Here is a 12,002-nt window from a genome sequence, read left to right on the forward strand (position 1 = left end):
CTCTTAAGTGTTGAGAAATTCATCACCTTCTCATCCAAGACCAACACTCTTGAACTAGCTGTTCATTAAAAGATGCCCGGTGGACTGGAAAAGGTTGACTCTGGAGTTTGGAAAGTGAGTTCCACCTTTACTAGCTGTGTGATCTTGGAACAGTTATTTGACTCTTCTAAGTTACAACTTCCTGTTGTGGGTGACGGACATGAGAATTCATGTGGATTACAGTAAAAATTCGACCAGATAATGTCTACGAAAAGTACTCTGTAAACCAGTATTTAAAACGTGATTATCACCTGTATATTGACTTAAATAGCGTTGAGCTGGAACTGGCCTTGAGAGATGGGTTTGGTTTAGAAAGCCTACCATCATTATTATAGGACCATCCTTTAAAAACTCCGTTTACCTAAAATTATACAAATCCAATTATTTAAGAGCTTTCCCTATACCTACAAGATAAAGTCAAAACTGCTGAGCAAGCGGTGTCTCAATCTGATCGCAAGTGGGATGTCGCCGCTCATCTCTATATAGGTGTCCGTCAGAGCACTTTGCAAGCCGCGGTCTTCCTTCCTGGATCTCGAGTTTCCGGAGAAGGGCTGTAAGCTTCAGGTCCGCGGATGCTCCCGCAAGAGGGGCAGGAGGCGGCGGGGACGACCACGCCTCGGTCGTGCCTTACTTTCTTCCTAACAATTCTTGCGCTGCGTCGCTACCGTTATAAAAACGGTCCGGCGGGGGCTTTTTAAACACCCAGGGCGTTTTCGGCTTTTATTGCCAAACTGGCCGACCACCACACTCGGCTGCTCTGCCTCCCTTTTAGTATCGGAACTGGGCTCGTGGCTCCCTGCGGCCCGTGACTCCGAGGATCCTTTCTTGGAGTCCACCGACAGACTGTCCTCAACATCTGGGGTTGCGCACGCGCCTGGCCCAGCAGAGAAAGCGGGTCCCCGTAGACGGGCGCCTAGAGGCGCCGGGCACCGTTCGGGCCCCGGAAGGCCCAGGGCAGCGACCGCTCGCCCCGCGCCGCCCTCTGCGGTCCCGCGCCGCCCTCGGGGTCCTCTACGGCGGGCGGGCGGGGGACGGGGTAGGGTGAGGAGGCATGGGGCACGGAAGGGGCGGACTGTCCGGAGGAATCCGCTTGGGGACTCTCCTTAAACCCCACTCGGCCCTCCGCCTCAGACACCGCCAGCCTTCCAGCCGGACGCGTCTCCCCTTCTTTAGATTGACTTCTTCGGCTTTCCGTTTTCCTCTCTTTGGGGAGGGGCGGGACTTCCGGTTCCATCTCCTAGCAACTTCCGGCGAGAGCTGACAGACAAAATAAAACAAGAGGCACATAGGTGCCCCGGCCAGTCGGGACAGAACAAGGGAACTCGATGTGGGTTTTACTAATCCAGTTCCAGGATCCTGCTTTTTGGTCATGGTGTCCGGCGCGCAGTCCACGAAGGAGTCGTCCTGAGGACTGCCGGAAGTCGCTCAGCGGAGAGACAGGAAGTCCCTCCCCTTCCTCCCAGAGGGAAGACGGTGAGCCGGAGGAGTCAGTCAGAGGGGCGAGCAGGAGCGATTCCGTCGGCAAACAGGTAAGTTATTCTCTGGCCGGGGCGGGGGGTTTGGAGGCGGGGACCGTCCAGCGTCAGCGCGGGGCCTGGGGGCGGTGGCTTGAGGGCCCGGGCCCGGGTGGCTGGGCGCCGGGAGCCCCGCCAGGGCCCTTCGCTCTTCCTCCTCCCCCCTTCCCCCCGCCTCCGCCCCTCCCCGCTCGCCGGTCCCTCCCGACGCCGCCCAGACTCACCCGACACACGCCCGCCGCCAGCCGCTGCTCGCCCCGCGGCCCGGCTCACACGGGCCTGGCTGTCAGGGCGGAGGCGGCGATCCCGCGCGCCCCTGCCCGTCGGGCGCTTCTTACCGCCGGGCTTCCCCCGAGTGAAACGCACACGCCGAGCTGCCGCGTGTCGGTTTCCTCCGGCTGCCCGCCTGCCCGCGCGCCCCCTCGCCCCCTCCCGGTCTCCCGGAGCCGCGCCGGTGCCACCAGCGTCGGCTTCCGTTAAGGACGCCGGGCCGGCGGGCGGGCGGGCGGGCAGCGGTCTGGAGCGCTGGTGCCCGAGAGCGGTACGACCGGAAGGGTGGGTCCTGGCCGCTCGGGTTCAGCCGCTCCGCCCTGGACGGAGACCCCAGGCTGCCGCACACCACTTTTTGGAGCAGCGGGTACCCCTCTTCCCAGCTAGCGGGCACGTCCTGTGTGTGCTTGTCCGCTTTCTGGGGACCAGTCTGGTGGAGGCGGGTGGCAGGAGCGGCTGACCCCTGTCGGCTGCGTCGAGGTGGGAATAGCTTATTTTCAAGGGAGAATTCTGGAGTGGGATATCTTGGCAGGGCTGGCATCCAGGGACACACGAGTAGGATTTCTTTTTTTATAGGTAACCATAGCCCTAATGGTGACCGAGGTATATAACGTTACAGCTCGTGCCCGTGGAACTAATTACAGTGTGCACCTGTTCTGCGGTGAGGTGTTAGTCCAGCTGGAACACCGTACAGGGAAGGGCGCTGATTATCTGTTGACTAGAACATCATTAGGAGAGCTCATTTGATATATACTCTGTATACTTTATTTAGCACAGCAGTCTTGTAGAGCAGGAATTAACCCCTTTCCACCAACTGAGACCCAGATTAAATAACTTGACCAAAGTTAACGTCCGGATTCAAATCTCAAATGTTTGTTATTCATTCTTCTTCAAGTTTGCTACGTGTGAAATTACTAACTCCTAGTGTCACGTCTGGAAAACACTAAGGCGGGGACTTCCCTGGTGGTCCAGTGGGTAAGACTCTGCGCTCCCAATGCAGGGGACCCCGGGTTCGATCCCTGGTCCGGGAACTAGATCCCGCATGCATGCTGCAACTAAGAAGCTGGCAAGCCGCAACTAAGAAGCCGGCATGCCGCAACGAATGATCCCTAGTGCCGCAACGAAGACCCGGCGCAGCCAAATAAACAAATAAACAAACAAACAAAACCCGCCAAGGCAAGGCTCTGTAGTAGCTAATGTCTTCTTAAATGATGTGTAAGACAGTTGTGATGATTGCTGATAGCGCAGTTGCTATTGGTGCCTTTAAAAAAAAAAAAAAACCTGTGATTTTGGAATAATTTCAGATTTACACAAAAGCTGCAAGATAGGACAGAGTTCCACTGGTGTTTAACAAAGCAAAGTGGCTCCACTTAATAATCACTGGTTCCTGCTTCATGCCAGACACCATTTTAGTGCAGGAGAGAGTAACATATTGCCCTAGATGATTTCAGGGTCCGTTGGCGGAGACAGATACATAAACAAATGTAAAGCCTTTTGCCAAGTGCTGAAATGGAGATACGGGAGCACGGAGGAAATGATCACTGCTGGGGTAGGAGTGGTGAGAGCTTGCAGGATATATTTGAGTGGAGATCTTAAGGGTTAATGGGTATTCACTTGATTGATGGAACATTTTCCCCAACATTCATTCTAATTAGGTTTGTTTTATTAGAGGAGAACTCTCTTTTATAAAACACTCTTCTGTTTGATTCACCTCCCTCTCTCACAGCCCCTCTAAGAAGAGATTTGTTTCACAGGTATCACAGGTTGCGAGAAGCATCCCAGTTTATAAATCCATGAACAGGAGGATAAATGAAAACTGTGTAGTAATGGAAATATCTAGATCTATACATTTTAAAATTCTTTGATTTTGTTGCTTGTGAATACTTCCTGTGGTTCGATCACAGTCGTTATGAGAGGTCACGGAGCACAGTTCTGCACTGTAACTTGGCGTGTTAGATCCCCACACCAGAGGGGACATGTGAGTGTCTTAGTCAGCTCTTGCTGCTATAACAAAATACCATAGCCTGGGTAGCTGAAACAACAAACATTTATTTATCACAGTTCTGGAGGTTGAGAAGTCCCAGATCGAGGTGCCGATTCCTGCTGAGGGAATCTTCCTGGCTTGCGGATAGCCACCTTCTTGCTCTGTTGTCACATGGCAGAGAGCGAGAGAACTCTGGTCTCTCTTCCTCTTGTGAGGACACTGATCCCATCTTGGGGGCCTCACCCTCATGATCTCAGGTAAACCTACCTTCCAGAGGCCCCGTCTCTAAATACTGGCACATTGGGGAGTAGGGCTTCAACATACGAATTTGGGATGGGGGCTGGGGGCGGGAATTATAATTCAGTCTGTAGCGTAGGTTTCTTGGAAGTTTTGTTATTATGTGGAATTCCTCCAAAATAGACTTGATACAGAACTAAATAGGAAACTGTAAAATTAGAGTTTATATGGCTTTCACTAAAGCAAAGTTAATGCAGTTTTATTTAAAATAATAAGAAATATGATTCAGAGACCAGTTGATGAAAGGGAGAAATTTTAATTGTTTCATTTGGATGAAAGAGAAATATGTGAAATGCTGTGGTTCTCTTTTCACTTTTAGGCCTCATAGAGTTGTCCCATTTTAGAGGGCATAAGGACCGTGGCACTGATCTATTTTCATTCTCTCATTGTCTGATGAGGAGGCTGAGCCCCCCAGAAGCTAAGTGACAAACATGTCTCAGAAATTAGTGGCAGAACAAGGATTAGAATCAGGCCCCCTGATTTATAGGCTAGTCTTTCTGCTCTTGGAAGCATCATCAGTAGTTCTCAAATTTAAGGTGCATCAGAGTCACTGGGGGGCTTGTGAAAACACAGATGCGGGGCATCACCCAGGGGCTCCGATTCAGCAGGTCTGTGCTGGGCCTGGGAAGTTGCACTTCTGACAGGTGCCTGGGTGATGTTGAAGCTGCGGCCTCTGAGGCCACACTTCGGGAGCCCTGGCCTCACGTGATGTTGCCTTTGATCTCTCATAAGAGGAGAGTAAGTAAACCTCCGCAGGTTTTACCCGCCTCACCTTCTCCCTGGTACTCAGAGAATCAAGTTTTTAAGTTTTGTATCACAAACAGTAACGCATAAACAACATATGATTAGATGAAAAATAAGGACTGGAAATGGAGTATTTCTCAGAGTCATTTTGGCATATTCAAGGGTAATTTTTGGAGACAATTCTAGTGGTCAGAGCCACTTACTACTGAAGGGGCTACACATGAGCTGTGAGAGCCCCCAGTCTTACCAACATTCACACTGAAAAGCGTGTCCAGGTTGATTGCTAGGTTGTATGGGAGTAAAAAGTTACTTCCAGCTTTGTTTTTCTATGCTTTTCTGTGTTGTTTTGTGTACTAAAATGTTCTTTTCTTACATATCAAAATCTTGTCGGGCCCAAGCACAGATTACATGCCTGTAATAGATGTTGAAGAAATGTAAGTTGAATTAAATTAAAAAAGAGTAAGGGGGAAAGTAAGGTAGGTCGTTTACCTGGAAAGTTACTCTGCTCTCTAGATGATCCCAGTCATGGGCTTTTCTTGAATAATTGCCATTTATTCCAGTTTACGCCTTAGTTGCAATTATTGGGATTTTTTTAAAGCATAGTTATTGGAGGAGGTAGCTAGCATATTTTTATGTTAGAGTTAATGAGCGATCCCCATACCTTTTTATCTTGCATCTTAAATGATTTTTAAAAACTTTTTACTTTGAAATAATTGTGGAATTACAAAAAAATTTCAAAAATAGTCCAGAGAGTTCTATATATCTTCTAACCAGGTCTCTTTGTTAACACGTTATGTAACTGTAGTGCAGTTAACCAAAACCGGGCAGTTGATACAATTAATCTAAAGACTTGATTTGAGTTTCACCACTGATGTCCTTTTTCTGGTTCAGCATCCAACCCAGTATCCCACATTGCATTTAGTTATCATGCCTCTGTAGTCTCTTCCAATCTGTGACAGTTCCTTTTAGGTTTATATTCCATGACCTTGATACTTCTGAGGAGTACTGGTCAGTTATGTTGTAGAATGTTAGTGGGTTTGAATTTGCGTCGTGTTCTTTCAGGATTAAATTGAGGGTTAGGCATTTTTGGCAAGAATACCACAGCGGTGAAGTTTGCCCTCAGTGCATCGTATTGGAATGCACGTGATGTAGATATATTTTATCAGTGGTGAATATTAACTTTGACCTCTTGGTTGAGGTGGTGTCTGACATCTTTCTGTGCTCTAAGATTAAACATTTTCTCTTTGTAATTAATGACCCTCCTAATTTGCCTGATTTTGGTGCAAAAGTTTAAAATAAGTGAATATCTAATATCAGAATCCTTTGAACCTGACCCTAACTGTGGAATACTTCCTATCTTGGGAGGCTTCAGTACTATTTGTTGGACTCAAACATAGCTGGAAAGGGTAGAGGTTTCACTGCTGGAAGAACAGTTATTTGCTCAAGAACTTGTACTTGATCTCGGGCAGTATTCATCTTGAATTGGCAACAGTGGAAGCTGTTTGTCCGATTGTTTTGCTTTGGTTCTGTGACCTGTCTCACATGTGTCTTCCAGTGCACGACTTTCCATAATTGTGCTGCATTTCTTAAGAATTCTCCCTGGAGCATTTAGAAGATGGATGCACTTCAGTTCATCACGAGGCAGTTGCTCCTGGTATCCCACTGCTTACCCACTTGCCAGCCCATGGAGCTGGGGCACGTGCTTTCCTTGCTAATGGAATTGCTGGCTATATTACACATATAAATTATCTCTATTTCCGAAATGCGTGTGCCTTTAATATCGTAACCTGAGTCAGTTGGAGGATACATACCTGGTTTGTCTCCTCTCAGTGCCTGTAAGCTCCGTGGAGGCAGGGGACAGATCCCTCTTTCTGCTTACTCAGGAACTTGCTTGGTACCTAGCACATAGAGGCACTCAATAAATATTTATGAGTAAATGAATGTTGTATGTGCATCTTGTTAAGTGTTTTTATAAGCTACTGGAATACTGTGACCATTTCCCCCTGTCAGCACAGCTCTGTAATCTGCACAGTGTGCCAGTCTATGGGTGTGCCATGGCTTCTTCATCTTTGACTGGTACCTCATTGCTGGATATTAGGTTGTTCCCAGTTTTTTCTCGTGTAAAGAGTTCCTTGGTGCATATCCTTAAACACATATTTTGTCTGGTTATTTCTTTAAGGTAAATTCTGTAAAGAGTCACTGATAGCTCAAAGAAGATACACATTTTAAGGTTTCTGATATATAAATTGTAAAATTACCCTCTTGAAAGGTTGTATAGATTTATATCCTAACCAGTACTATTGAGAATGCCCATTTTCCCACACTTTCCCCAATGCTTTTTTTTTAAGAATAATCCAACATTTTTTTGGTATTTTTTAAAGATGCTTCTTGGAGTGTGCTGAGTGGGGATCATATTCTGACTAATTTGCTAAAACTTTCCAAGTTTTCATGTTGAAAATTTCCGGTTTTTTGTTTTCCTCAATGAGAGAGCAGAATAAACCTCAACAAAACAGTGATTAACATCTAACCAATATCTCACTTGGGGCACTTATTGTGTATAGTTATTGTTGGCTGTATCTGTGGCCCTTACCAAACAGGAAACTTCTTAGCAGTGGGATATGTTTCTAATTCACATCATTCACCAAAATCAACTACAGGTCAATTAAAGGCTTATATGTAGAAGGCAAAACTATGAAACTTTTAGAAGACAATGTAGGGCAATAGTTGTATTACTCTGTTAGAGGGAAAAGGTTCTTAAATTATAGAAGGTGCAAACCATAAAAGAAAGGATTGATGTGTTTGACAACCTTGATATTGACAACTTTTGTTTATTAAAAGAAACCATCAAGAAAGTGAACAGACAAGTCACAAGTGAGAATAGATCTTTTAGTACATATTACTGATAAAAGTTTAGTGTCCAGAAAGGTGAACAGCTGCAAATCTATAAGAACAATAGGCAAATGGGCAAAGGACCTGAATAGGCATTTCACAGAAGAGGAAACCTGAATGCAGAGATTCTCAACTTCATCAGTAATTAGAGAACTGCAAATTAGGACCAACATGGTATATAGTTTCATACATGCTAATTTGGCAACAGTGTAAAAATCTGACAATATCTGCTGTTCAGGAGGGTAGGAAGCATTCTAGTGAATGCTAAGAGGGAGTGTACATTGGTACAATAACTTTGGAATTAACTAGTAAAGTTAAAGAGGCGTGTACCCTTTGACCCAGTAATTCTACTCCTATGTCTTTATCCTAGAGTGTTGCTTCTGCGTTGTGTTCCCATCATCTCCTGGGAAGTTGTTAGAAACGCACATTTTGGGGCCCCACCCTAGACCTACTGAATCAGAAACCTTGGGGATGGGCCAGCTTTCTGTTTTAGCAAGCCCTCCAGGTGATTTGATGCATGCTAAAATGGGCACACCACTGCCCCAGAGAAACTCGGGTCCATGAATGACTGGAGACATGTACAGGAATGCTCACCCTTGCACTGTTTGTAAAAGACAAACCTTGGAAGCCACGCCCATCACAGGAGAATGAATAAATTGTACTATATTCCTGTAGTGAAGTACTGTGCAATTGTGAAACCCAATGGACTTCAGGCACATGCATCACCAAGGATAAGTATCAGGAACATTAACTTGAGGGAAAAAAAGCTACTTGCAGAAGAATGCATCTAGTATTTTTCCCTTTTTCTTTTTTAAGTTTAGAAACATGCAAAACAATTGCGTATTGTTAGGAATACAGGTATGGCAAAGTAGTAAAGAAAATAGGTAAATTATAAACAGAAAATACAAGTTAGTGGGTAGCTGTGTAACAAGAGGGAAGGTGATAGGCACACCAAGAGGGACTTCAAAGACAAGAATTTAATTTTCTTAAACTGTGATCTGTACTCAGGTTTTTGTTATATTATGCTTAATATCTTTGTACACATTAAAATTATTTTTATATCTACCAAATATTTTAAAAACAAACTTTCTTTTTTGCAGTGTCCATCTACTCAGGGACTATTCAGTTTGTATGAAAAAAATGATGGGGGTGATGGTGGTCAAGATACATTCTTGTTGGACTGTGATGTGACAGTGCTCTCCGGGGTAGAGGTACCAGGGAGGAGACTGGTTTCGAGGGCGAGGAGTGTGAACGCTTGCTGGGCGCTCACTCTGCATGCACACTCATTAGCTGAGGATGGAGCCACCCAGTGAACCCGGGGTGGGGGGGGTCAGGTCACTACCGCCCCGTGTCACAGAGGTGGGGAGGTCCTGTGGGCACACAGGGGGAAGAGGTGGAGGAAGTCTCTGACTCTGTCAGAGAAGGTCAGAGGAAGACAGTCGTAGACAAAGCAGAGTTGTGTCCCAGAGTGTTGTGAGTTACAGAAAAAAAGGCAAAGTCCAAGTAGGAATGGGAGTAGAGAGCAGGACTGGTGAAGGGTGTATTCACCCCCATTTTCCAAGTTACTTGATTTTGCTAGGTTTGTTTTTAAACCAGTGTACATGACTTTATTATTCTAGTAAATGGCAAGTCTAGAAAGCAGAAAAAGTAATTGTATTTTGTTGTTAGTTCTGAGGATTGCATCTTCCAGTTCATTAGGAAGTGGTAATATCGTGCCATAGGATTTAGGAAATCATACTTCTTTGCTTAGGCTGCTAAAAAAGTCACTTTTGGGAAATCTACCTTTGCCTCTTTTGCCTATTTTTTTTTTCCTAGCCTTTGATAAAATTTTTTGGAGTATCATATGTATCCCATATTACGAGGACTATTTTTAAATAAACATTACTTATGCCGTAAACCTTTTTAAGCCATCGTGGTATGACAGTCGCTCCTTGAAATGAGCAAGTATAGGAAAAATAAAAAGATGGTTATAGAAGCCGTAAGTCAAGTTACACGTCCTATGGAACCAAATAGTTGTACTATTTTTGTTTGATATTCGGAGTGCTAAATTTGTCTATACCAGAACTGTCAAGCATTTGTAATTATGTAATGTCATACTTTCTAACAGAGCCAGCCCCTCACTAAGAAGCTGACAGCCCGTGAGAGTCCTTCCATAGCAGGATGTCTGCATTTCAGACACATATAGTGCTTGTCGCAGATCCCTGATGGGCAAATGTAGAAAGTAGGCTTCTTCAAATGGGTTTTAGGTACTTCAGCTCTTCTAGTTTCAGCTGTATTTTGCTAAAGCTAGATAATCTCAGTCTTAGTTCTCAGTGTTTTTCAATGTGTTTGATGTTCATACTTTTGTTTTCTCTTATATGCTGTACTTTTTACTTTTTATTAAAAAATAAAATAGTTTTAAATAAAAACAAGTAAGCTAATAAGAAGCCTCCTTGGGAAAAGATTGCTTAACACAGTTGGAGTAGTACCAGGTTACATCATCCAATGTAACCAAAGCCTAGCTTGCTTGTCAGTTACTAAATGTAATGGAAACTTTGTGTTTTAAACCTAGAACAAGCAACAAACCACTTCTTTCCAAGGGTACAATTCATTTGTGAATTATTGTGAATTAGGGATCAAAATTTGATATATAATTATTGGATCAATTATTATAGAATGGGGAATCACAGTTATACGAGTGCATAAAATTATAAAACTGTTAGAATTTAAACTAAGGTGTAATGTACGTTTAAAAATAGCCTAGAAAATTTAGATCATTCACAAAGTGGTAGTAGAAATTATAGTCTTTCAGAAAATGAGATCAAACGATTTTCATTAAGAATCTTCAGGGTCCATAATCTGGTTTCCTGTAGGGGTAGTGTTTAAAACCCTAGAGTTTCAGGGTGGTAGATTGAGACAGTGTTTGCTGAAAGTCACACTCAGAATACTGTTGTGTGGCCAGTTGTTATATAGGCAAATGAGTTCGGAATCTGGTGTGATGGCCCTGTTTAGTGCAGTACATTTTTCTCCTTCCTGATTCACCTTTCTTCCTCCCCCTTTTTTCCCTCTCCTTCTCTGCACCTCACCTCTGTCTGGTAAATGTATGTTAAGTATATATTGGTTCTTTTTGAGGTTAGGAGGGACTTTTATCCAGTGCGTCCCAAATCTGGCTCATCAGAATCAAACAGGGAGCTCTTTAGAACTACAGGCTTTTGTCCCCACCCCAGACTTTCTTAATCGGAATCTGTCCACGTGTAGGTCCAAGGGATTCATGTTTTGATGATTAGCTAAATTTGTCAAATGACTGATATTGTCTATAATTCCCTTGTTTTACAAATGTGGAAGTGGTAGCTCTTAGTATGCTCTTCCAGGGGCAGTTGCATTTCTCAAAACAGGTCTTGGTAAGTCTTATAAAGATTAAAAGCCTTCATTAATGGTAGACTGACAAGTAGTGTGATAACTTTTGGATTGGTGTGTGGCAGAGATGGCTAGCTGTCCACCTAAATCAGTTCTTCCCTTCCACAAGGGACGGTTGCACAACTCTAGGTGACATTTTTCAGATTTCCTTGCAGCGAAGCAGGAATGAGTGGAAGTGGTAGGTGCCACTTTTGAGCCAAGGCTTTTAAAGAAGCAAATGCCCTGCCTCTTTCATGCTTGCTGTCGTGTTCTGTCAGCTGGATGCAGAGAATGAGGAAGCTCTGAGTCAGAGCATCAGGTTGGAAAGAGCCGGGATTTCTGAATCAGCTGGGAGCCGACTGCCTGCAGACCTGGAACACCTGCCTTGGGAGTTTGCAGGAGTGAGATAGGAACTTGTGTTGTGTCTGAGCCATTTTCAAGTCCACTTATTATAGCAGTTATGGAATTAGGGCATTAACTTCTTGTTAGGGTGAGTCTAGCCACTGTACCCACATCTGAAGGAAAGGCAGTTTATGAATATGTAGAAGATTAGTATTCTGCAGTTTTTCTTCTCCACATATATAATTCTCTTATCTATTCCTCAGGCTGCAGAAGCGTAATGTTACAGAGTTAGGACATTTTATTAGGCCGCAGTGTTTTCTTAAAGGTATAGTCTGAGGTAGCCAGTACTTGTGTGAAAATTAATAAGTGAAGACTTGTGATGCCAGCTATGAAGGGTTGCCTGCCATGGGGAAGGGAGGGATTTTCAGAACACTCTTATCTACAGACGAATTTAGAACTGAGAATCCTTATCTATTTTTATTGACTTCTTAGAATTTATACAAAAAATTAGTAAATAAATAAGGTATGAATGTAGAGTTTTCCACACT

General features: G+C 44.4%; 1 protein-coding gene across 1 annotated transcript in view; it reads left to right on the forward strand.

Moving 5' to 3' along the window:
• The first annotated feature begins 1,500 nt into the window (after positions 1 to 1,500).
• ZNF407 (zinc finger protein 407) overlaps positions 1,501 to 12,002 on the forward strand; it is a 417,355-nt gene continuing 406,853 nt past the window's right edge. The window contains exon 1 of the mRNA XM_036823222.1: positions 1,501 to 1,568. The gene's annotated coding sequence lies outside the window, so the exon portion shown is untranslated. The remainder of the gene's footprint in view (positions 1,569 to 12,002) is intronic.

Source organism: Balaenoptera musculus, chromosome 14, assembly GCF_009873245.2.
Source record: "Balaenoptera musculus isolate JJ_BM4_2016_0621 chromosome 14, mBalMus1.pri.v3, whole genome shotgun sequence".
Lineage (NCBI taxonomy): Eukaryota > Metazoa > Chordata > Mammalia > Artiodactyla > Balaenopteridae > Balaenoptera > Balaenoptera musculus.